Below are 22,249 nucleotides of genomic sequence, written 5' to 3' on the forward strand. Positions count from 1 at the left end.
AAACACTAGTACGCTGAAAAAACTGTTTTGGATCGAAGTCTTTCAACAAAAAGTTAAAACACGCAAAGCAACGCTAATAATTTTGTGATCGTCGTAAACTTTATTTAATTTTATATTCCTCACATGGAAAGTTATTTTCATTTTGATCTCGCAAGGAAGACTTACGTCATTATGACCGTATCCAAGATGCAAAATCACGTGATTTCTGAGAAAAAAGTCACATTTGAAGTGTTGTTCTGCGAAGCCGGAACATCGTTACGTTTTTGTGTATTTCTTGTCAAGAATTCGGCAAGAAAGCGTGAGAAAGACTCCCAAATTATTTGGCCACTGAAATACGATTCTGTCGTCAGACATTGATCTTCTTTGAAATATTTTTAAAAACTGCTCTTGCCGCTACCATCGGACTTCCATCTGTTTTGAAAATGGCAGTCTGTAGCTCGCGCTTCGTACATCCTGCAGTAGCACAAAATGCCAATGTGTTACGCTGCCATTTGTGCTTCTCAGAACGTTACCGAACCTGTTTCTGGGCTCATCTACCAGGAGGTTGCTATTTTCTCTGATTTTTAACATCTTGAAATAACTTTCTTTGGTTTACCTTGCGGCCCTTCGGTGGTAAAAATCACAACCTAAATATTTGATTCTCTAAACCGCTAATGTAGTGCTGTTTAGATGGATTATATTGTGCTTTCCTCATGCCGAAATTTTCACAAGGCAGCCATGGCAGCCAATACACATACCGTAAAAAACCGCGTATAAGAACCTAGAATTTTCCAGATCAGGCTGCACAGATTCTTATATTTTAATTAGGGTAGTTTTTCACAATTCAGGCTGATTAGGTTCTTAATAGTAGATTCCTATTTTTGAGAGGAACAGCAACGCATTTCTATATTTTATTTGATAGGATATCAGTTATCAGTTAAATTTTAAATTGTTTGTATTGCACTGTGGCTTTAACAGCTTTATGGAAAACATATTTCTGGTCGCTGGAAAAGTTGAAAATTTACAGAGTATGTAGATAACATGTAATTAACATGTAAATAATCAAAAAGAGACTGTAAAGATTAATTTACATGATTTTTCCCCTTTTACATGTTTTGGAGGTTTCATGTAAAAAACATGTAAATATTTCAAGTGAAACATGTAAATGATGAAGAAAACACTGTAAATGTTTCAAAGCAAAGGGCTAAGATCATGTAAATAACATGTAAACTGTTCCTGCAAATACTGTAAATAGCTTGTAAATTTCTTGTGATTCAACCTGGAAACCCGTAAATAACATGTAAATTTAATACAGGGAGGCTGCCATAATACTGTAAATAACATGTAAATAAAAAGGGGAGGCTGTAAACAACATGTAAATAAAAAAAGGGAGGCTGTAAATAACGTGGAAAATGAAGAGGAGCCTGTAAATAACGTGTAAATCAAAAAAGGGAGCCTGTAAATAACATGTAAATCGAAAAAGGGAGCCTGTAAATAACGTGTAAATCGAAATAGGGAGTCTGTAAATAACATGGAAATCGAAAAAGGAGCCCATAAAGAACATGAAAATCGAAAAGGGGAGCCTGTAAATAACATGTAACTCGTAAAAGGGAGCCTGTAAATAACATGTAAATCGAAAAAGGGAGCCTGTAAATAACATGTAAATGGAAAAAGGGAGCCTGTAAATAACATGTAAATCGAAAAAGGGAGCCTGTAAATAACATGTAAATCGAAAAAGGGAGCCTGTAAATAACATGTAAATCGAAAAAGGGAGTCTGTAAATAACTTGCAAATCGAAAAAGGGAGCCTGTAAATAGCATGTAAATGGAAAAAGAGAGCCTGTAAATAACATGGAAATCGAAAAAGGGAACCTGCAAATAACATGGAAATTGAAAAGGGGAGCCTGTAAATAATCTGTAAATTGAAAAAGAGAGCCTGCAAATAACATGTAAATCGAAAAAGGGAGCCTGTACATAACATGTAAATCGAAAAAGGGAGCCTGTAAATAACCTGTAAATTGAAAAAGGGAGCCTGCAAATAACCTGTAAATTGAAAAAGGGAGCCTGTAAATAACATGTAAATCAAAAAAGGGAGCCTGGAAATAACCTGGAAATGTAAAAAGGGAGCCTGTAAATAACATGTAAATCGAAAAAAGGGAGGCAGAAACCCTGTACGATAAATAACTTGTAAATAATAACTTGAAGAAAAATGCATGGAATGTACTGTTTTATTGTAATCAAATCTGTTGACCTTAATTATAATAGTAGAAAACATGCAAATTTACACAGAATCAGAAATTTGTTGCAATCAGAACAAAATCAGTAAAATTCAAATAGTTTTAATATGCCATGAAGAAGGTTTACAATGTAGACATTGCAACAAATAAAACATGTTTTCTTTTCTTTCTATCCATAACAAGACGACTTAAATGTAATTTTGTGCATGGCCAAAATATTTTAAAATACCATGACTGAGCTCCTTTAACCGAATTCAAGCACTTTTCAAGAAGACTACTAAAATTCAAGACCTCTTCAAGATTGTGCAAAACCATGTCATATTCAACTCTATTTAATTCATAAAAAATAAAATGATTAAGAACTATACTGTTATCAGATACAACTAGTGAAAATTTTGCAATTTAGGCATATTACTAAATTAAAATTGTTTGCAAATGGATACCTGTCTTAAATATATACTAAATTCACAAAGTCAAATGTAACATAATGATAATACCTTTGTCATAAAATGAATGAATAAACTGTTTTTTTCTTACTAAGTAATTAATGTAGGATTAAATTAGCCTTAATAATTATTATGAAAAATGTAGGAGGCACGATGGCCTCGTAGTTACATGTAGTGCGCTCAACTCCTGATCAAGCGGTCCGGGTTCAAGCCCTAGGCGGGTACATTCTGTTGTGTTGTTGGGCAACACACTTTACTCTCAGTGCCTCTCCACCCAGGTGTATAAGTGGGTACCAGCGAATTTAATGGTGGGGTAACCATGCAATGGACTGGCATCTCATCCAGGGGGAGTAGAAATAGTCCTAGTAACTTCCTGCTACAGAAAGCAGGATAAGCTCCAGTCTGTTGGGCCACGTGGCTCATATGCAGACTTTACCTTTACCTTATTATGAAAATTACTGCAATGTACATTGTAAGTGTGAAATATTGATCAACTTTTTTCAAAGAGTGAATTGTTCTTTTGAAATAACAGAAAATAGGGAGAAAAAACATTTACCACAAGATAGAGATTGACATTTTAAATTCATCATAAAAACATTCACGCCAAAGAAATACTACATTGCATAACATAAAACAAGGCTTCTGACATCTTTTAGGCTATGTTTACAAAGTCACAGTTTCCTTCTTTTTCCAAAACTGTATGGAATCCAAACAGGACAAACATTTTGGACCCCAGACAAAACATTCACTGTAAACAATATTCAAAATGTTACTTTTTCTTTTTGTGATACAAAAAAACTGTACTCTAAAAAAAAAAAATTCATAGGGACCTGTCGAAATTGAAAGGCCTATCTAGTACCATAGTTCCCATAACACATCATAAGTTAATAAATTATTGTTCTGGTACTACATGTATGTAAACATAGCCTTTGCTTTTTATGATGAAATCTCATAGCTGCTGTATTGAACAATAAGTATCAACCTGGCAATCTAAGATATTCAAATTTAATGCTAATTCACTAACACAGGTACAGTGTAGGTGATACTTCAAAGCATTGAAAATAATGTTTAAAGTGGTTGAATTTATGCCAGAAAGTGTTGAAGGTCACCATGTTAGACTGTAATGCACCAGGGGCCCATTTCTCGAAGGTCCCAAAAAGTTTTCACACCCAGAAAGCCATACCAAAATCTGAAATCTTATGCTTACAGAGCTGTTTTATTCGCTTATTCTCAATATGAACAGAGGTTTCCTTCACACAAGAAATTTCAGGCATATACAGCTCTTAGTTTTTAGACACAGCTCAATTAAAGATGGCTTTGTGGGCCCGAAAAGTTTCCAGGGCCTTCAAGAAATGGACCTTGGACCACTTATAGAGTCATAGGTACTGTAGACTTCTCAGTGGCTGATTTTTTCCTGATCAAGCATCAATGCCAAGGAGTATGCGTGTATTGACCACTCTCAATTTTACTTCATCCTACAAGTAACATAAAACATTTCATTAAATAAGATAAGTTATGTCTGAGTATGAATCAGCAAATTCTGCGTATGATATCAATCAGTGAATTTTACACGGGAGTTATTATTTTGTTTCTTATCATTACAATTTATACTGTGACATTTGAAATCGGACTGTAGCCGGTCATGTTGACCGGCCAAAGTAATTTTAGCTCAGTCACGTCTCATTTCTGACTGGTCAAGATATTTACAAAAAAGTCAAGTACATGTAATGTGAGCTAAATTAAACCCACAAATATAGTTTGTTTGTTCCAGTCACTGCTAGACCGTTTAAAGATTGGCTTAATATTTTTCTGAACAGATTTAACCCCAGTCACTCGAATGGCATTCCTATCGATCTTGAACGCATGACAAACAGCAAGCGAATGGTCTTTAGCCGTTCAAACAGATACATGTATGCATTGGTGTATGTTTTCATTAGAGGTCATAATAAAAAAGAGATAAAAACTCTCAGATTTACAGTTGGGGATTTGATTGTTTATTCAAGAATGAACAACGTGACCGTCTCAACATGACATGACTGGTCAACATGACCAGCGAGTCACCATTCTGGCCAGTCATTGCCCATTGACCGACCATTATTTTGAGCCCTGAATATTCATCAATCAAACATATCTTACATCTACATCTGTAGCTACTGTGTGACAAAAAATTTGCATCTCTGATTGGAAGGCACTGAATGTCAGAGGATGTAGAAGAACTAAACTCAAAATCTGTGGCAGTAACTATTCAATGTTCACTATCTCCTATATTGTAATATTCATGCACAACAAAAATGTAAATCAAACTCCTATCAAACAATGTTTAAATACAGTGCAGCTCAGATATATCCGAACCAAAATATACGCGTAATTCGCGTCAGCCCAATACGCGTATACGCGTATGTATATACGCACATACGCGTATGCATATACGCACATACGCGTATACAGTATATACGCGTATGCCTGATTAGTGTGTATGAGCTAACCTATTGTTTTTTCTTTTCTTAGCAGGTCGTTGTTGTTTTCAATGGCTTGACAGCTTGCCACAGAGTGAGAAAGAGTTTTCTTTATTTTGAATACGCGTATACAGTATACGCGCGTATGCCTTCAGACTAGACTGACTTATTAGCAAAATGTTAGTTGAAACTAACATTTTGCAATTGGGCACTTGACAGAAAATTAACTGACTGAATATAATTAAAAGAGAGAGTATTTTGCCGTTAAATCACAGAACTTTTCCTTGAAGAAAAAATAACTAAACGTGAGCGGCGCGCCATAGAAACTTTGATAAACATTTTTTTTCGTCAAGGAAAGAGCATTTTACCGTTTGAATCAACGATTTGTCTCAAATAAAACCGGAGATATCATTTTTTCAACGAAGATCTTCAGAACGGTTCAATACTTCCCAAACGACTTGCCGACGCGTGCCGAAACACAGAACTTTTCCTTGAAGAAAAAATAACTAAACGTGAGCGGCGCACCATAGAAACTTTGATAAACAATTTTATTCGTCAAGTAAAGATTATTTTACCATTTGAATGAATGATCTGTGTCAAATATAACCGGAGATATAATTTTTTCGACTAGGATCTTCAGAACGCTTAATTCAGACAAACATTCGCAAACAACTTGCCGACACGTGCCGAAACACAGATCTTCGCTTGTAAAAACATTAAGTTCACGTGTTAAAATAGGGAGTTCAAGTGACTGTTTCAATTTTCTTCCCATCTTTGGTAGCTTAAGATCAAGCAAGTGTTAATAAACGGTTGTTTGTCGGTGAATTTGCGAAGTGATCGAAAACTCGAAATGTGATAGCTTTCACTGATCGGCAGGACGTTTTAACAACATGCAAATTTCGCTTTGAAGCCTTCTTCATTCCCAGAAATGTAATGTCCTTTGTTTGACCAACAATGCTTCACATAAAGAAACTTATGGGAATGCATAACAAAGAGACATATACGCGCGTATATACGCGCATATGTGCGCGTATATACGCGTATATGTGCGCGTATTAACATACGCGTATACGCAAAATACGCTCGTATAATACGCGTATGCGTAGTTCGCATATATCTGAGCTGCACTGTAATAAGTCAAGTTATTTGCAGGCACAATTTGATTGTTTCTTACGTGCACTTATGCTCTGTTGGTGGACAAAGGTACAGATGATGTCATAAAAGTTTGTTTTTGTTTCTTTGTTATGTATTACGAAGCAGACAGATTCTATGTTGTCGTGCATCTGTTCAGTAATAGATCACAGAAGACATCAAAATGTGGTAAAAGCATCAGTGACACACGCCTGAAAAATTCAGATTCTGTGACACACTCTGGTAATGGCTTATGTGACTATTTTTTTGTTTTTACCACATTTTGATGTTATCTGTGATGTACTCAAGGCAGGAAAAAACCCAGGTCTGATTTCCTCAGCCAAGTAAATTTTGCTCTTGGGCAAGTGAAAATAGAAGTTCAGTGGTCCAGTGGGCAAGTGAAATTACAATGTAGCGTCAGTAGTCTTGTAAGTCTGACTAAAAATGCCAGCTTGATAAATGATAATTTCCAGTCATTCCATTTCAAAACTTAAGACCTAAAGATTAGTTAATTATTAGGTTGAAAGCAAGAATTAGTTTGGAATCCGAGTGTACTTCATTCGCATTTGTCCTCTGATTTCCTTACTGGCCACCACACTGGCAAGTAATATTTAAGTGGGGCAAGTGAAAACTGAAATTGACTGGCCCACTGGGCAAGTGACTTACAATTTTCTTTTCTGCCCTGCTACAGATGCATGACACATGAAACCTACATGTATTTGGTAAGAGCCCAATTTCGTACAAGTAAAATGTACAGCTGTGACAGGGCTCTAAAGTGCTGTCTGGTCATCTCAGGGTAAGGCAATCGATTGAAATCAATCAATAAATTGATATAAATCAATAAATTGAAATTAATGTAAGTGTTGTCAGTGCTATCGATCAATTGAAAGAAATTCATACTCACATGCTAGAAAAGTTTCAAGTTATCAGTTTGATTTTACCAAATTTATCAGTCATTAGAGAATCAATTGAAAGTTGGTCTGTCTTTGTTAGTTCACCTAAACTGTAGAAAAATTGTCCCTCAACACAATGTTTGATTGTAACTTTTTTATGTAGATTTCAAAGGCACTACCAAAACCCCCAAAACATAGTCCCTGATACATGTATGCCAGCAAAATATTCTGTTTACGAGATACAATGTTATGTTTTTATGCAATTGTATTCATGATTTCATATTTCACTTTAAATCTTTTGTTCATTTCTTTCTTATTAAATGTTGCTTAAAAGATAAGTTAGTATCAGCAAAATTGATAATGCTTATTGAAAATTTGATCACAATCGATGACTCATGACGAATCCTTTTATTGATTTCTGATATCATTGACTAATTTCTATTGATTGTTATGAAATAATGGATTGACTATACTGTGTCGTCCAAGACAAGTAGATTTTCCTGCCTGGGCAAGTTACTCTTCCTTTTTTTCAAGTCCTGTGTAGTTTTCATGACAGTTTGAGGTACATGTATACCTCTTTATAAAGTATCATAGTGTTTTTTTTTGTGAAAGAAAATACCACAACATTTAACTTTCTACAGTATCAGCACCAGTGGGTGCAATGTCCATGTACAGTTGTGTATAACAGCATGTTGTAACTTGCATGTAGGTACAACTGTAGACACTTGAGTAACTTCAGAATACTTACTCTAGCATAAGAGAAATTTCTCTGCTGAAGATGGCACATTACATTTTAGCTTACTAGCATTCACATCAGAGGGCAACATAACCTTACAAGAGCATGCATCAGAAAGAATCATGAGGTGCATATAAGCCAATAACAAATGTCGCATGCTCATGCTCAGTTATCGAGAACAGATAATAACAGATAATAAAGCTCTTTATGCACGGAAGGTAAACATCACCAAAGTCGATTCCACAAGCAATGTAACTTCTCCTTGATAATGACACATTCACAACCAAAGGCAAAACGAAACGTATACGTATCTTGACGTTACTTTACTCTGCTCGTTCAATTTATGCAAAACTTGCTTACCTGTTGTTTTTGTTGCCTGTAATCGCTATCTTCAACTTCTGGGTAACGGTAAACTTTGCCTTGAAACCGTGAACGGTGACGAAGCGAAGGTAGAGTGGATTTTGGCCCGCTAAAACAGAGCTCGAGTTCGATGCAAGTTCCAACGAACTGCCAAACATGGCGGGAGAACCGAGAGAACCTGGTACCTAACATGAAGACCGCTGATTCCTGCTTGTTGGAGATCGGGCACTCACAAGGCTGGTATGCTCTTATAAAGGGACTGAGATAACAGTGATGGCAATGAAAGCACAAAACGGTAGAAATCACCAAAACAAAACAAAACAAAACAAAACAAAAAAAACAAAGAAACAGTGAACATGCAAGGGCAGACTTAGTTGTATTAATCTTACTTGTAGAATGTTCATGTTTCGGAATATTTAACGCTCTAAATCGATGATATTTCGTTCATTCTCAACGGTTCAGGGGCACAACTGTGACCTCGAACTTTCGCGATATGAGAAGTTTAATGTTTGTTGTTTTCGGATTGTTAAAAATGTCATTTTGAATACCGAAAAAAAGTCAGTTATCATTTTCGGAAAGGCGATAAGACCTAACGTTTTCTGGAAATGGACAAAAAAGCCCTAATAAGTTCGAGAATACTCAAGCTCCTCTAGAATAACCGAACAGATAAATTTTTTTTTGCGCAACCTAAAATTAACCTACAGAGCTTTGAAAGTACACCAGATAGCCTAAAACAGCGTTTAAAAGCATTCGAGAGGAAACGGTCGTTGGGTGTCCCTTATGGTTCCCTGCCTAACCTAACTCCACGTCAGTTCAAACTCGGTCACCAGGGCTCTTTCCGTCTTGAACTCACACAACACGTGACGCTTTCATGGTCCTTCATGAATAAATACGTACGTGTCCGAGAATTAATTTTTCTCTTTTCTAGAGACGTAAGTTGGGACGCCTGCATGTGCAGTAACAATTCTAGTTTTATTTTGTCGTTGTGAATGCGCGGAAAGTTCACAAGAAGACAGCTTAATTAGTGCGGTGTCGCACCCGTGCAACTTCTAGGTTTTCCATTTACATGGTTTTGACATGTTTCTTACAGGCTCCCTTTCTTTCATTTACATTGTTTTTACATGTTTCTTACAGGCCCCCTTTTTTCATTTACAGGATTTTTACATGTTTCTTACAGTCCCCCTTTTTTCATTTACATGCTTTTTACATGTTTCTTGCAAGCCCCCTTCTTTCATCTACATGGTTTTTACATGTTTCTTACAGTCCCCCTTTTTTCATTTACATGGTTTTTACATGTTTCTTACAGGCCCCCTTTTTTCATTTACATGGTTTTTACATGTTTCTTACAGCCCCCCTTTTTTCATTTACATGGTTTTTACATGTTTCTTACAGGCCCCCTTTTTTCATTTACATGGTTTTTACAGGGTTACAAACATAACATTTCCAGACTTTTTACAGCATTCGCTTGAATTATTTACACGTTCCTCACATGGTTTAGCAAAGCAATTTACATGTTTTTTACAAAGGTAGATACTGTAAAAGTGCGTAAAATATTTTACAGGTTTTTACATGTTCTTCAAATGATCATTGTCGACAAAGACAATGTAAATCACTATTTACAGAACATTTACATGCTGTACTAAACGCTGTAAATTTCCTGTAATTTTATTTTACAAAACCCTAACATGTAAATTGTAATTTACAAAGAATGTAAATCAAGATTTACATACTGTAAATTAAAATTGACATGTCCATGTAAATTTTCAACTTTTCCAGTTGGTGAAAATTCAGAAACTGTAAATCGAAGAATAACTTTAGATGCAATCAAAAAAAAAAAAAAATCACACAATAACTTTTTGTCAGAAGTTTCTCACACGATTAAAATCCAGAATTTAGACCATCAAAATTGGAGTGATTTTTTTGAATAAGAAGCTATTTTAAATCTGTCCTCAAAACATTCTTGTTTCGGAAATCCTACTTCTGATTTATTTCATTTTATGAGAAACTGTATTTTAATTAATTATTTCATTTATTTTATTTACTTACTGTTATTAGAAATATTTTATAGGATTTAACTAATTTACTTTTCATAGTAATGTAAGCGCATTGAATTTTTTTTAAATGGGCCAAAAAAACTTCGTAAAATATGACTTCATCATCCTCGGCAAGGTGAAGAAATGCTCCAAGAAAGACCAAATATACCTCGTTTCTTTCTTTTTTGGAAGTTTCTATTGTAAGGTTAAAATTATGATCTGCATTTATAAACCGTTCGTTGAAAATACAACTGTAACTGAAAAATTGTGGTTACCGTTGTCAGTTTGCAGAAAACTTGCTTGTAAAAAATCATTTAACGGAATGTACACGTGTGAGACTTCATTAGCCCTGAGAAGTTGTGATAGTTAAATAGTTGTGATGTTGCTTTTATTAAAGACATTCTATTTACAAAATCTTTTTTTGTTTCTTTAACAAAAAACTATGGTAAGGTTAACACTACATTAATAAAAGCCAAACCTCATAGTTACCCTGAAACAAGGATGTATGTTAAAACGACTAGACATTCTAGGAAATTGAAAAGAAGTTCTAAAATGCGGTAATATAATGGCTTTCTAACACTTATAGCATGTTTCAAAAACCATTTCAGTTTTCTACCTTAACAATAAGTGCTACACTGCAAAACAATGTCGGTTTACAGAAGACAGTCCTGAACTGATTCAAAACATATTTGTCTAATAGAGGTCAGCGGATATTCATCAGTGGAACACTTTCTAGATGCTTCAACCTGGATTGTTGGGCACCTCAAGGCTCTTGTTTCGGACCAATACTATTTATTATTTGCATATCTTAGTTGTTAGATGTTATAGAAAAACACCTACCACATGTACATTGCTTTACTGACGACACTCAGCTTTATTTAAGCTTCTGAGCCATGTCAAGATATTGACGTGAGAAAAGTGGAAAGGTGTATGGTAGATATTCGAAGCTGGATGATTAATGATAGAATCCTACTCAAAGATGACAAAACGAAGGTGTTATTGTTGTTTACTCAGTTTGCGATATGAAAAACTAGGCGTTTTAATTTGAATAACTGCCTAATTTATACAAATGTGCGGTGGTGTGCTGTATGCTAATTACGTGGTTGTGCGTGCTGTGCGATAGGTGCTAGTGCGAAGGTGTGACATATTTAGTGTAACACCTTTCCCCTTTTGAAAGCTTAAGTTATAATAGAAAATCCATTAGACCTGTTTATCAACGTTCATGTCTCGAGATAAATTCTATTTTGACAGCACACTCCTAGGTAGTTCCTTTTTTAGTCCATAATAAAGTCCCTGAATCTTGAGGGAGACCTTCGTTGTCTCATTGAACGGCATAACATAGAAATAGGCTCTTGGTCACTTTGGGGTGTAGGTTCCTGCTCCACTGGTTGATCTGTTTCTGTAAGCTCACTTTCAGGCAAGGATACAGTGTCCAAGCGGTCATCTCCTCCCTCGAGTTTGTCCTCTGGTTCAGCCTTTGCCCTCTAATCTGTGTGTGGTTCCTTCGAACTGGTTCCGTTAAGGTGTTTACAGTGTAAGACCTTGGTGCAGTGCTTCCAATAACTTCACCATACATCCAAGGTTGGTGCTTATTTCCAGGCCTCGGTTTCACAAACACTTTACCCCTTGGAGAACTCTCTAAGAGGCCGCGAAGCCCTCTTGTTGTACTGAGCCATTGATCTTAGTCTTCTTTCTGCGATGTCTCCATGCACTAGACTAGACGCTGTCTGTGTGGTGAGTTGGGGTGAGTTAATGTAGGGATGATATCCTTGAGTCTTCTTGAAATGAGACGTCGTGCTGGGGAGTAGTTGTAACCCTGCTGAGGAGTGTTTCTGTAGGCTAGGAGAGCCAGATAAGGATCCTCTTTCCGAGACTTCTTCAAGATGTTTTTGGCAATCTTAACTGCTGACTCCGCTTTCCCATTTCCCCGGCTGAAGTATGTTGATGATTTGACTATGGTGAAACCGTATTCTCGAGCAAACCTTGAGTATTCGTGACTTTCGAATTAATTGAGGGCCATTATCGGTTATCAGCTCATCTGGGATCCCATGACGAGCAAACTGTCGCTTCATTGCTCTAATCATTGAGTTAGCGGAGGTGTTTCCGCTGAGGGAGCCCTGGCCGGTGTTGTGGTCTTGGGCAAGACACTTAACTCTCACAGTGCCTCTCTCCACCCAGGGGTATAAATTGGCACCTGCGAATTGTTGGGGGAAGCTAAACAAATTGCGAGGGAGTGACCTCCGATGGACTAGCATCCCGTCCAGGGGGAGTAGATACTCCTAACCGCTTCATGCTACAGAACCCGGGATACGCTCCGGCAGCTATGAGCCAGTCGGCTCCAAGGCTTCACACACAATGGTTGACCATTACGAGGTAGTTGTTTCCATCCAGCTGGTAGAGATCAGCACTTATTTTTGACTACGGTCTGATTGGTATTGTGTGAGATTTTATCGGTTCTTGTGGTCTCTCGCTAACGTATTGAGCACAAAGTCCACATGAAAGGCATTTTTCCTTGATTGCTGCTTGAATTTCGATCCAGGCCAGAAAAGAGATTCGCGAGCTCTTCTTATGCTGCTGTCGGCCCCCTGGTGTGCTTTATGTATTTTCTGCAACATCTCTTCTCGTAACGAGGAAGGGACAATAACTTTGGGAGAGCGATAGACCACGCCATCGTAAACGGAAATCTCGTCTCTGAAACTCCAATATTGTCTTAGATGCTCCGGCTTTTCCTTCCTTTCTACAGGTCACCCACTAGCTGCCACATCGCACAGGGATGCCAGGACCGAATCCTTGGCGGTCTCTTGTTTGATTTTTTGCATGGTTTCAGATGTGACTCTGTTTGGCTCAATATCCATCTCAGCTATTTCCAACCGGAACACTTCGTTTCCTTGCTTAACATTGGCTGCTGAAGGGTAATCAGCGACAGGTACACGAGACAAAGTGTCGGCGACGTAAAATTCCTTTCTTTCTTGCACCAAACTGAAAACTGGTATCTTTGTAGTTTGAGCATCATTCGCTGCAGTCGGCTAGGTGCTTTGCTGAGAGGCTTCTTGAAAATTGTCTCGAGCGGTTGGTGATATGTATGTACTGTGGTGTCGTGCTTTCCATAAAGGTACTGGTGCCACTTACCCATGCAAGAGACAATGGCAAGACACTCCTTTTCAATTTGAGCGTAATTCCTCTCGGTGTTGTTCAGTCTGTGCGATGTGAAACAGACAGGCTGATCGTTTTGTAACAGCACGCCACCGTTTGCATCTTCAGACACATCCACTTGCAGAGTTACTTGCAGAGTAGGATCGTAGTAACGTAGTGCAGTCGCTGACGCAATGAGATTCTTGGCTGAGTCGAACACGTTTTCATGGTTGTTTGACGACAGGAATGTAGAGTTCTCTTTTATCAAGTTTCTCAGTGGAAGAACTGTTTCCGACAAGTTGTGGCACAACTTGCTTAGGTACTGGCACATGCCAAGAAAGCGCTGCACCCCAGCCTTATCTTTGTGATTGCGTCTACTTTGGCTGGGTCTGGTTCCACCCCTTTATCCGTGAGTTTGTGCCCCGTGAACGTGACAAAAGGAGATTTATACTGAGGCTTTTTCGCAGACCGTCGGAGATCCTACTCGCTGCACTTCTGTAATAGGCTTGTGAGATTTTTGTCATGATCAGGATCAGCTTCCTCTTTTGAATTACCACATCCGAGGACACAGATATCTTCGGCATTGTTTATTACTCCTTGCAAACCATCTAAGAATTCATGTCGCCGTCGATGATACTCTTCAGGTCCAGAGGCTATCCCAAATGGCCTCCTGCAGTAGCAGTAGCGACCACTTGGCCCCTAAAACGAGGTCAGTAACGATAATTTTTCGTCCAACTCGATGGTGTGAAAGGCCTCCGAGACGTCAACAATAGTGACAACTTTTGCATTGGTTAGAAGTGGAAGCTTTTCTTCAATCGTCGGTATCGTGTACTTGGGTCTTCGGATGGCCCTATTGATGGTTTGGCTTAGATCAATGCATATTCGAAGTTTCCCGTTTGGCTTTTCTTTCCCCAGGATGTTTGAGAGCCAGCCTCTGGGTTGTGTGACTGTTTTTATGATGCCCTCATTAGAAAGTCTCTTTAACTCTTTAAGCGCTTGTACGTGCCCTGGCCTGACATTGGGATCCAGCTCGATGTGCATGGAGGTTTTTACAGGATTTCCACGCCCTCGGCTGAATACGTTCGAGTAGCACTGTAATACATCGTCCTTCGTCAGCTTTCCTAGTGGTGGAGCTGGTTCCGCATTTTGCGAAATTTCTTCAGCTGCGTTTGCCGTCTCGTCAGCGTACACCCTCAAGTAATTTAGGGCTTGTGCATCCCTTCCACTGAGAAGTGCTGGTTTCTCATCTAGAACGTTTACCAAAAAGAAATCCATGGTGTAAATCCTGCCCCTTCTCTCGCAGCATAAGGTCACCTGGCCTTCAAGACGCATAGTTTCACTTCCATACGTGTTTATCTTGCTAATCCGACGAATTTCTGCGTTAGGAAATTGCTTTCTCATCAGAAGAGTGCTGGGAATGGTATTGCAAGTGGATGCAGAGTTGATCTGCGCCTTCACGACTTTTGTTTTCTCTCATGTATTAGGTAAGGCTTCCTCGTTTGTGTCTTCAGGGACAAATTTGGATTGTTGTTGTCGAGCTTGTCGTCGTGTTCCACCCCTGCAGACGCGCGCGAAATGGCCAGAGATATCACATTTTCCACATTTTTTCCCATTGCCGGGCATTGTTGCTGACGGGGCTGTTGATGTTTCACGCTACACCAAAGACACTGTGACAACTGGGGCGATTTGGTTGTGTAGTTAACCTGCTCCTGCTGTGTGTTTCTGGCTGTTTTCATTAGCTGATTCGTGAACGTGGTTGCCTAGAATGTTTTGGCGACTTCGACCACTTTGCGTAGTTTGACCTTTGCTTGAGTGGTTTTATGCCTGTGCCCTTTCCCGATGAACTTCACTCGAAGGGCATCCGACGTTAGGCCGGCGATAAATTGGTCCCTCATGAGTTCGTCTGCAAAGTCTTGATTTCGTATTCTCGTTCCCATGACGCGATCGACTCATTTACTTGTTGCAGTAGGCAAAGGGACTTTTGTCGTTCCCCTGATACTCCAACACTAGCACCATAATGTTCTCTTAACGCATTGACAACACTGTGAGGTTTCTTCAAATCGGCTTCGCTTAAACCCAGACTGTATTTGTGCACCGTTCCTGCCGCAGGAGACAGATGCCCTGAGGCATGCCATAGCTTTATCCGGCTTGGTTCACTTGGCTTCGTCGGTTTCTTTCGATGTATCGTACCAATTTTGTATTATGCAGTAATCTATCAAATCCTCGATGTAGGTTTCAAGGTCGTGCTTTCATCTCCTGTTGTTTTGAATTCTGGAAACGGTGTGTTCGAAGTCTTCTTGGTTTAAACCGGAGAAAACATGACTAGTAGATCACTAGATCCAAATATCCGTTGGGAAATAATCAACCGGCACGCTGCCATCATGTTGTTTACTCACTTTGCGGTATGAAAAACTGGGCGTTTTAATTTGAATAACTGCCTAATTTATACAAATGCACAATGGCAGTGCTTTATGCTAATTACGTGGTTGTAAGTGCTGTGTGATAGGTGCTAGTGCGAAGGTGTGACATATTTACATAGTGTAACATTATTACCTTAATTGGAACACGTATCAGCTAAATAAGTTAGATTGCAACATTTGTTTACGCATTGGTGATAATGACATTACTCTGTTGCCTGTGCTTGAGGTATGCAGGACTACATTCTAAAATTTATATAATATTAAAAAAAAAATTACGAAATAACTATCTGAGAATAGTCTGTGTACAATTGTCCATGCCTTTATTACCTCTTGACTCAGCTATGGACTTCCCAGTGTGCAAATTTTTAAGCTACAGCGTGTCCAAAATGCAGCTGTTAGGCCTATTCTGTCAAAGACACCCTATTGCCCTTGACAGAAACTTCGAGGAGACTGTCTCTCAGTGCCACTGACCTTTTGTCACTAGCATTACTGGGATGGTGGGAGGCGCAGTGGCTTCACGGTTAGTGTGCTCGTCTCTGGATCGAGCGGCCCTGGTTCGAACCCTGGCCGGGGACTTTTTGATCATGGCACGTTACTCTCACAGTGCCTGCCTCCAGCCGGGTGTATAAATTGGTGCCAGTGAATTTAATAGAAAGGAGAGATGCTTATTCTAATACGGGAATAAAGTAATCCCACTTTTTGTTACGTTGTACTAGTTTACCATCTCTTTTGGCAATCAACAATTCTATGTTAAGAGTGGCTTTCAATTTAGCCTTAAAAACTTCTAAAGACGGTTTTGTATTGTAGAGCTTACACCCATAGATATAAACTTCGCAGGCAAAAGAATGTGGTTAATTACTATAAATTCTTCATCAATATCAAATTTACCGAACAAAACGTCTTTGAGTGAAAAATCTAATTCGCTTTTATGGATGGCCAGCCAATTTATATTGAAGTACTCCCAACTTTGTGTCCAAAGTACAATTGAAGACTAATGAGTCGATTTCTTTTCAATCCATGGGGGAGTAGAAATACTCCTGGTCGCTTCATACTACTGAAACCGGGATAAGCTCCGGCCTAATGAGCCACTTGGCTTGTATGCAGACTTTACTCTTTACCAATCTATAGAGAGGTTAGGTTGCTCCTTCTTTCGTTTGAGTGGTCGAAGGAATTTCTTTACTGGAACGGAATTCTCTGTAAAGTGTTTTGGAGGAGATGCTTGAAAGAAGAAACATCTCGCCTCTTATTGGCACTAGAAACGAATTTTTCAATGAAAACATTCGGTTCAACGTGAACACGTTTTCCTTCCCTTGACGGTAGAACGCCGATCATTCGGTATGGCACTAACTACTCCAGTTAACAGGAAACATTGACTTGGAGTCAGTTTTGCATTGAGGATTTTTTCACTTCCTAGAAAAATATTATCTTTGGAAACCAAATCTCCGACTTTACTTATCCTGAATGCATTGTGAAAGAAGGCACGGTATAGTGATTTACCATAATTCAGAATGTATTCATTACTCCACACAAGTTGATTCATTACAGCTTCATATCAACTCAACTCAAGAAAAATTTCCAAGGACCAGCATAATCTTCAATATACTTCTTCAAACACATAGTTCTTTGTGCTAGAATCATAGAATCTAAGTCAAGCATCTTTAACCCTCCATATTCAATGTTATGAATCAAAGCTAATAGCTTTATCTTATCCTCTTTTTTTCAAATGAAATAAAAAAATCTTTGTTTGTTGCGTACATGAGATCATTGGAAACATGAATAAGGGAAGCTGCAGACATAAATCTTGGAATGGCAAATGATTTGACAATTTGTATTTTCCCAATAAGAGTGAGCCCTCTCCATTTCCACACACTTAATGTTTTGGTCTGGGGGCCTTTACTCACTTTGGAAAAAAAAATCGCAATTTGAGGTCATCTATTGTCTGAACAAAATGGAGCAATACGATTGGATGCAATGTGTAGCAAAGAATTGTGATTGGTTCAGAGAAATCACCCCACTGTCAAACTTGAATCGAGCATCGCGTGTCGCGGAATAGAAACTTACAGCGAAAGCAGAATCGAGCTTTGAAATCTACAAATCTTATACAAAATGCTAGAATAGTCAATTCCGTTTTTAACGTGTGAATTGCGATAGCAAGTTAAGTGTTATTGGTGATATGCAGATTATGCGAATGATATGCAAACGAGGGGTCGGTCACTCATTTCGGCTTCTGTGTATTGTACAACCATCAATCTGTTTAAGAGCTCAATAACTATTTTATCATCCTTTAATATGAGCCAGCTGTATCATCATGAACTTATTACAAAAAGGTTTCTGCTTGCTAGGTCGAGCTTGCTGAGGTAAATCGCCCACAGCAATAATGTCTATACCAGCAAATTAAATATCTTTGAGGTCCGCCGACTTCCAACAGTTTCGTCCAGTCGTTGATGGATTTGTAGTAGCTTACTGTTTGAAACCATTCAATTTTTTTTGAACAACCATTAAGAGCTTTTAGGAAGTTCACTCGAAAATTGAGCCTCGACGAAGTGTTTTTTTGATGTGGTACTAGAGATAAATTGAATGTATAGAAGCCATTTAAAAACTGTCGGTAAACAAAGGCCTAGGGAGGCGTGGTGGCCTCATGGTTAGTGTATGCGCTCGTCCCCGGATAGAGCGGTCCGGGTTCGAGCCCTGGCCGGGACATTGCATTGTGTTCTTGTTCAAGATACTTTACTCTCAGTGCCTCTGGATCTCCACCCAGGTGTATAAATGGGTACCGGCAAACTTAATGCTGTGGGTGGCCCTGCGATGGACTAGCATCCCATCCAGGGGGAAGTAGAAATATTCCTTGTCGCTTCATGCTACATAAGCCGGTGTACGCCTGATGGGCCACTTGGCTCGTATGCAGACTTTACTTTAAACAAGGGCCTAGTGCACTATACGTAGCCATTCCGGTATTATGATCATTGCTCTTATCAAATTAATGGCATTTCCCCCACCACCTCCATATACATAACAAAGATCGATATGTTTGGGCTCAATAATTATTTAGGCAATCGACACTTTTAACATGTTTCTACACCAACAGAGTAGAACATGATAAGTAAAACTTTGTTTTATATTTAAAGGTCTTGCAGAGTTTTTGTAGTTCATCATCAGAAATAGCAGATGGCATTCTTTGCGAGGTTTGTCAGTCACTTTTATGAACGGATAGTGGGGAGCAGGCCTGTGGAGGAAGAAATGATACCAGCTGTTCAGGTGAATCGAGTCGTACTTTTCATATTAGTGTTAGCTTACTTCTATCACATCTAGCTCGCGGCAAAATTCAGGTCTTACCCAAACGTCAATCTATTTGTAATAACTGGTGTAATTTTTACATTGCTCCAATAAAGCACTTTTCTCCAGAAATGCACGCCATAACGAAAATGGCAGATTTGACGAAATTTGGTCAAACTGAGTGAATTTCGACGAATTGGCGAATGTTAGTCAAATTTTTCAAAGCGGAATCAGCTTGGTGGAATTGACGATTTTGACGACTTTTTCGCCAGCCATAACCATGCAAATTATCTCATCAGAGACGGCGTTAGCATGATGGCCAATTTGACGATTTTGGCGATTTTTATACAAATTACATCATCAGAGACAGGCCTAACATGTTGGCGAATTTGTCGATTTTGGCGATATTCACCCATATAATTTTCCCAACAACCTTGGCAAAATCGTCACTTTCGCCAAAATTGCCACAGATTTACAAATTTCGTGAAATCGGTCAAAATCGTCAACAAAATTTTGTCAAATCTGCCATTTCCGTTACTGCATGCATTTCTGGACATATCCCGAATAGAGGGAAGACTCACGTCCGGTAAAAAGCTGATTGAAAGTCCTTGTTATGATCGAAACACCTTAACATGCAAAAATTACTGATAACCGAAAAATTGGCTTAGATTTTAAATGATAGGTGAAACATCAATGCAAATTAATTAAGCTAAGAACGGAGATTCCAGAACCAGATCCTGAAGGTAGAACTGTTAATGTTGGCCACCCTTCTAGTTTATCGACACTTGCAAACACTTGCCACTCCCCTCCTGGGAAGGTTACGCGAATTTCCCGATCTCTATATTCTGTTCTAATTATGGTCATGGTTATATTTAGAGGGAGACTTGTTATCCCAATGGAAAAAAAATATGGCTGCATCGTATCTTACTATGTTAAAGGACAAGGCAGAGTTGACATTCCCGAAACCATAAACCCGTGGCAAGTGCTGGATCATCATTCGTTTCACGTGTCGTCTAGTGAGGCAATCGACAAAGCTTTGAAGGCGAAAATAACCCAATCAGTGCGCCAGAATAGTGCATGGTTCCAGAAAATATCCATACCCACCCAAGGAGGATTTTTGGAAATTCCAAGGTGGAGGGGGATCTCAAAGACATATTTTTAAAGGAAAGTTACCCTGCAAGAAAGAGATTCCATCCTCTTCTGCTCAGTGAGAGACTAGTGGGAACCTTTGCTTACAACCTCTCAATCGTTTTTCACAACGCTGTCCATTTGCGAGGTTGCCGACAATATCTGCTGTCCTGTGATTGGCTAAAAATTAAAACTGGCAACGCTGCATTGACATGGGTTCGTCATGTACTCATCGAATTCAAAACTTTTGTTCGATGATGAATAAGTGGCAATCTTTGGTCTTTTGGTGTTTGCACAGTTCCAGAATTTAACTATTGCTGTTCATCAACAGAAGAGATTGGACTTTCCCGGGGGGGAGGGGGCAAGGGGTTCTCTAAGACCAAAAAAATTAAAGAAATGTATCAAGCTCAATTGGAATTTCCAGAGGGGTGGGGGGTCTTGGAAAAAATCCCTTCTGTGGGGAAGGCACGGATATTTTTCTGGAACTACACATTGACGTTAACAAGCGATTAACAAGATGTCAGGGTTGATAGATTTTAATAATTTTTAAAAAGTTTGTTTATCTGCAACCAGCTTTTTTTTTTCTCAGCCAGTTGTTTCTTTTTCGCTAAGTACTTCGTAGTTTTGAACAAAATTTCTCTAGTTTCTCTAACAAATTAAGGGTGGAAAAGTCGAAATTCAATTAATCCGCTGCAGTTCAACCGAAAATAACTAAAAATTTGATTGGGTATAAACATTTTGCATAACAAAGCAGAATATATGTGACATGCTGACGTAATTCACGCATACCCGGTAGGAAATCGAGCCGCTGGAAGCAAAGGTTACTATTGTCTTGCACCGAGAAGAAAGGGAAGTGAATTTATTATCTCTGTCTTGTAGCGTAAAGGAAAGTATGAACTAAAACTGGAATTTACAGAGGGACGGGGAGGGAGAGGGGAGGAGCTTCAAACAAAAATGTCCTCTATGGGAGAGGTATGGATATTTTCCAGAACAAAACAATGACATGGGAGAAGACATAAAAAATTTCAGGCCGTTTTTAAGAACACATAACTTTCCAAGCTGGTGGAAAACAACCAAAGAAGAAATAATAAACTGAAAATAACAAGGATGGCTCCTCCTATGGTTACCAGCCCATGCAGTAAGTTAGAGAAACTGAACAAAAACTCATCTCCCATTCATTCTTTTTTTAAACTTCTCACCTCTTCTCTCATAAACCGGGCGGTGTTGGACACGGTTCACGTGACAGTATTCGACCAATCATATGTCGTGTCAGCCGGAGCAATGGCGGACACATTTTTCGTTGCGAATGGAGAGTAGGTTGTCGTTTCTCGACCGATTTCTGCACTCATCATGAGAATCAAGCGAACATTTTCTAGGAGCTGTTAGTGTAATATCTAGACCAGTTATTTGCCAAGCCTCAAGTGCAGGTAAGCAATTTTTGCATCAGAACTAGTCAATGAGAATCATGCTATGTTAAAAACGTTTGTGTACCACACGCGCTTGACATGGATATTCTTTGGTCGTTTGCGGGGTAACAGGGATCAGTATTGTGAATTATTTTTGCGTGAAACTTTAGTTCGAGAGTTGAACTTTAAGAAAAGTCCGGCGGGCCCAGGCGGGCCCCGCCGTTTTAACGGTCAAAATCGGACTTGAAGCTGGGGCATTTTCCTTGATTTGTCAGGAGTAGTTGTGTGATTTCTACCATTGTTATTTTGTGGCTCGGCTTGTTCCCTTTACATCTTAATGTTTTCTTGTTACGTTTTTTTTTTTGTAGCGCGTATGTCATCCGTTTGTTTGGCCGATGTTCAAGATTTTTGGATCCTGCTTTGGATGCTAGTCCATTAAAGATATCATCTCATTTACAGTGAATTTTCACTATCATGATCACTGCCTGTCTTGAATTGGTATCTCTAACAGAAATTTACTACTCTTGGATCGGATGTTATTGGTCAGTCATCTATGGCTGATTATTTTTGATCTCCCACTTCTTTATGCTTGTTTTCCTTTGAATGTTGGTAGTAGTGGG

The 22,249-nt window shown here is 38.8% G+C and overlaps 1 protein-coding gene and 1 pseudogene across 2 annotated transcripts in view; one reads left to right on the top strand and one right to left on the bottom strand.

Moving 5' to 3' along the window:
- LOC145502921 (uncharacterized) overlaps positions 1-22,249 on the bottom strand; it is a 124,813-nt gene that overhangs the window by 26,231 nt on the left and 76,333 nt on the right. The gene's annotated exons all lie outside the window — the stretch shown is intronic.
- The window catches only part of LOC145502923 (uncharacterized), a 38,188-nt pseudogene that overhangs the window by 9,817 nt on the left and 6,122 nt on the right, over positions 1-22,249 (top strand). Inside the window, exons 3-4 of the transcript XR_014051404.1 lie at positions 18,948-19,077; positions 19,972-20,172. The product of XR_014051404.1 is annotated as an uncharacterized LOC145502923 (transcript). The remainder of the gene's footprint in view (positions 1-18,947; positions 19,078-19,971; positions 20,173-22,249) is intronic.

Source organism: Orbicella franksi, chromosome 11 (genome assembly GCF_964199315.1).
Source record: "Orbicella franksi chromosome 11, jaOrbFran1.1, whole genome shotgun sequence".
NCBI lineage: Eukaryota > Metazoa > Cnidaria > Anthozoa > Scleractinia > Merulinidae > Orbicella > Orbicella franksi.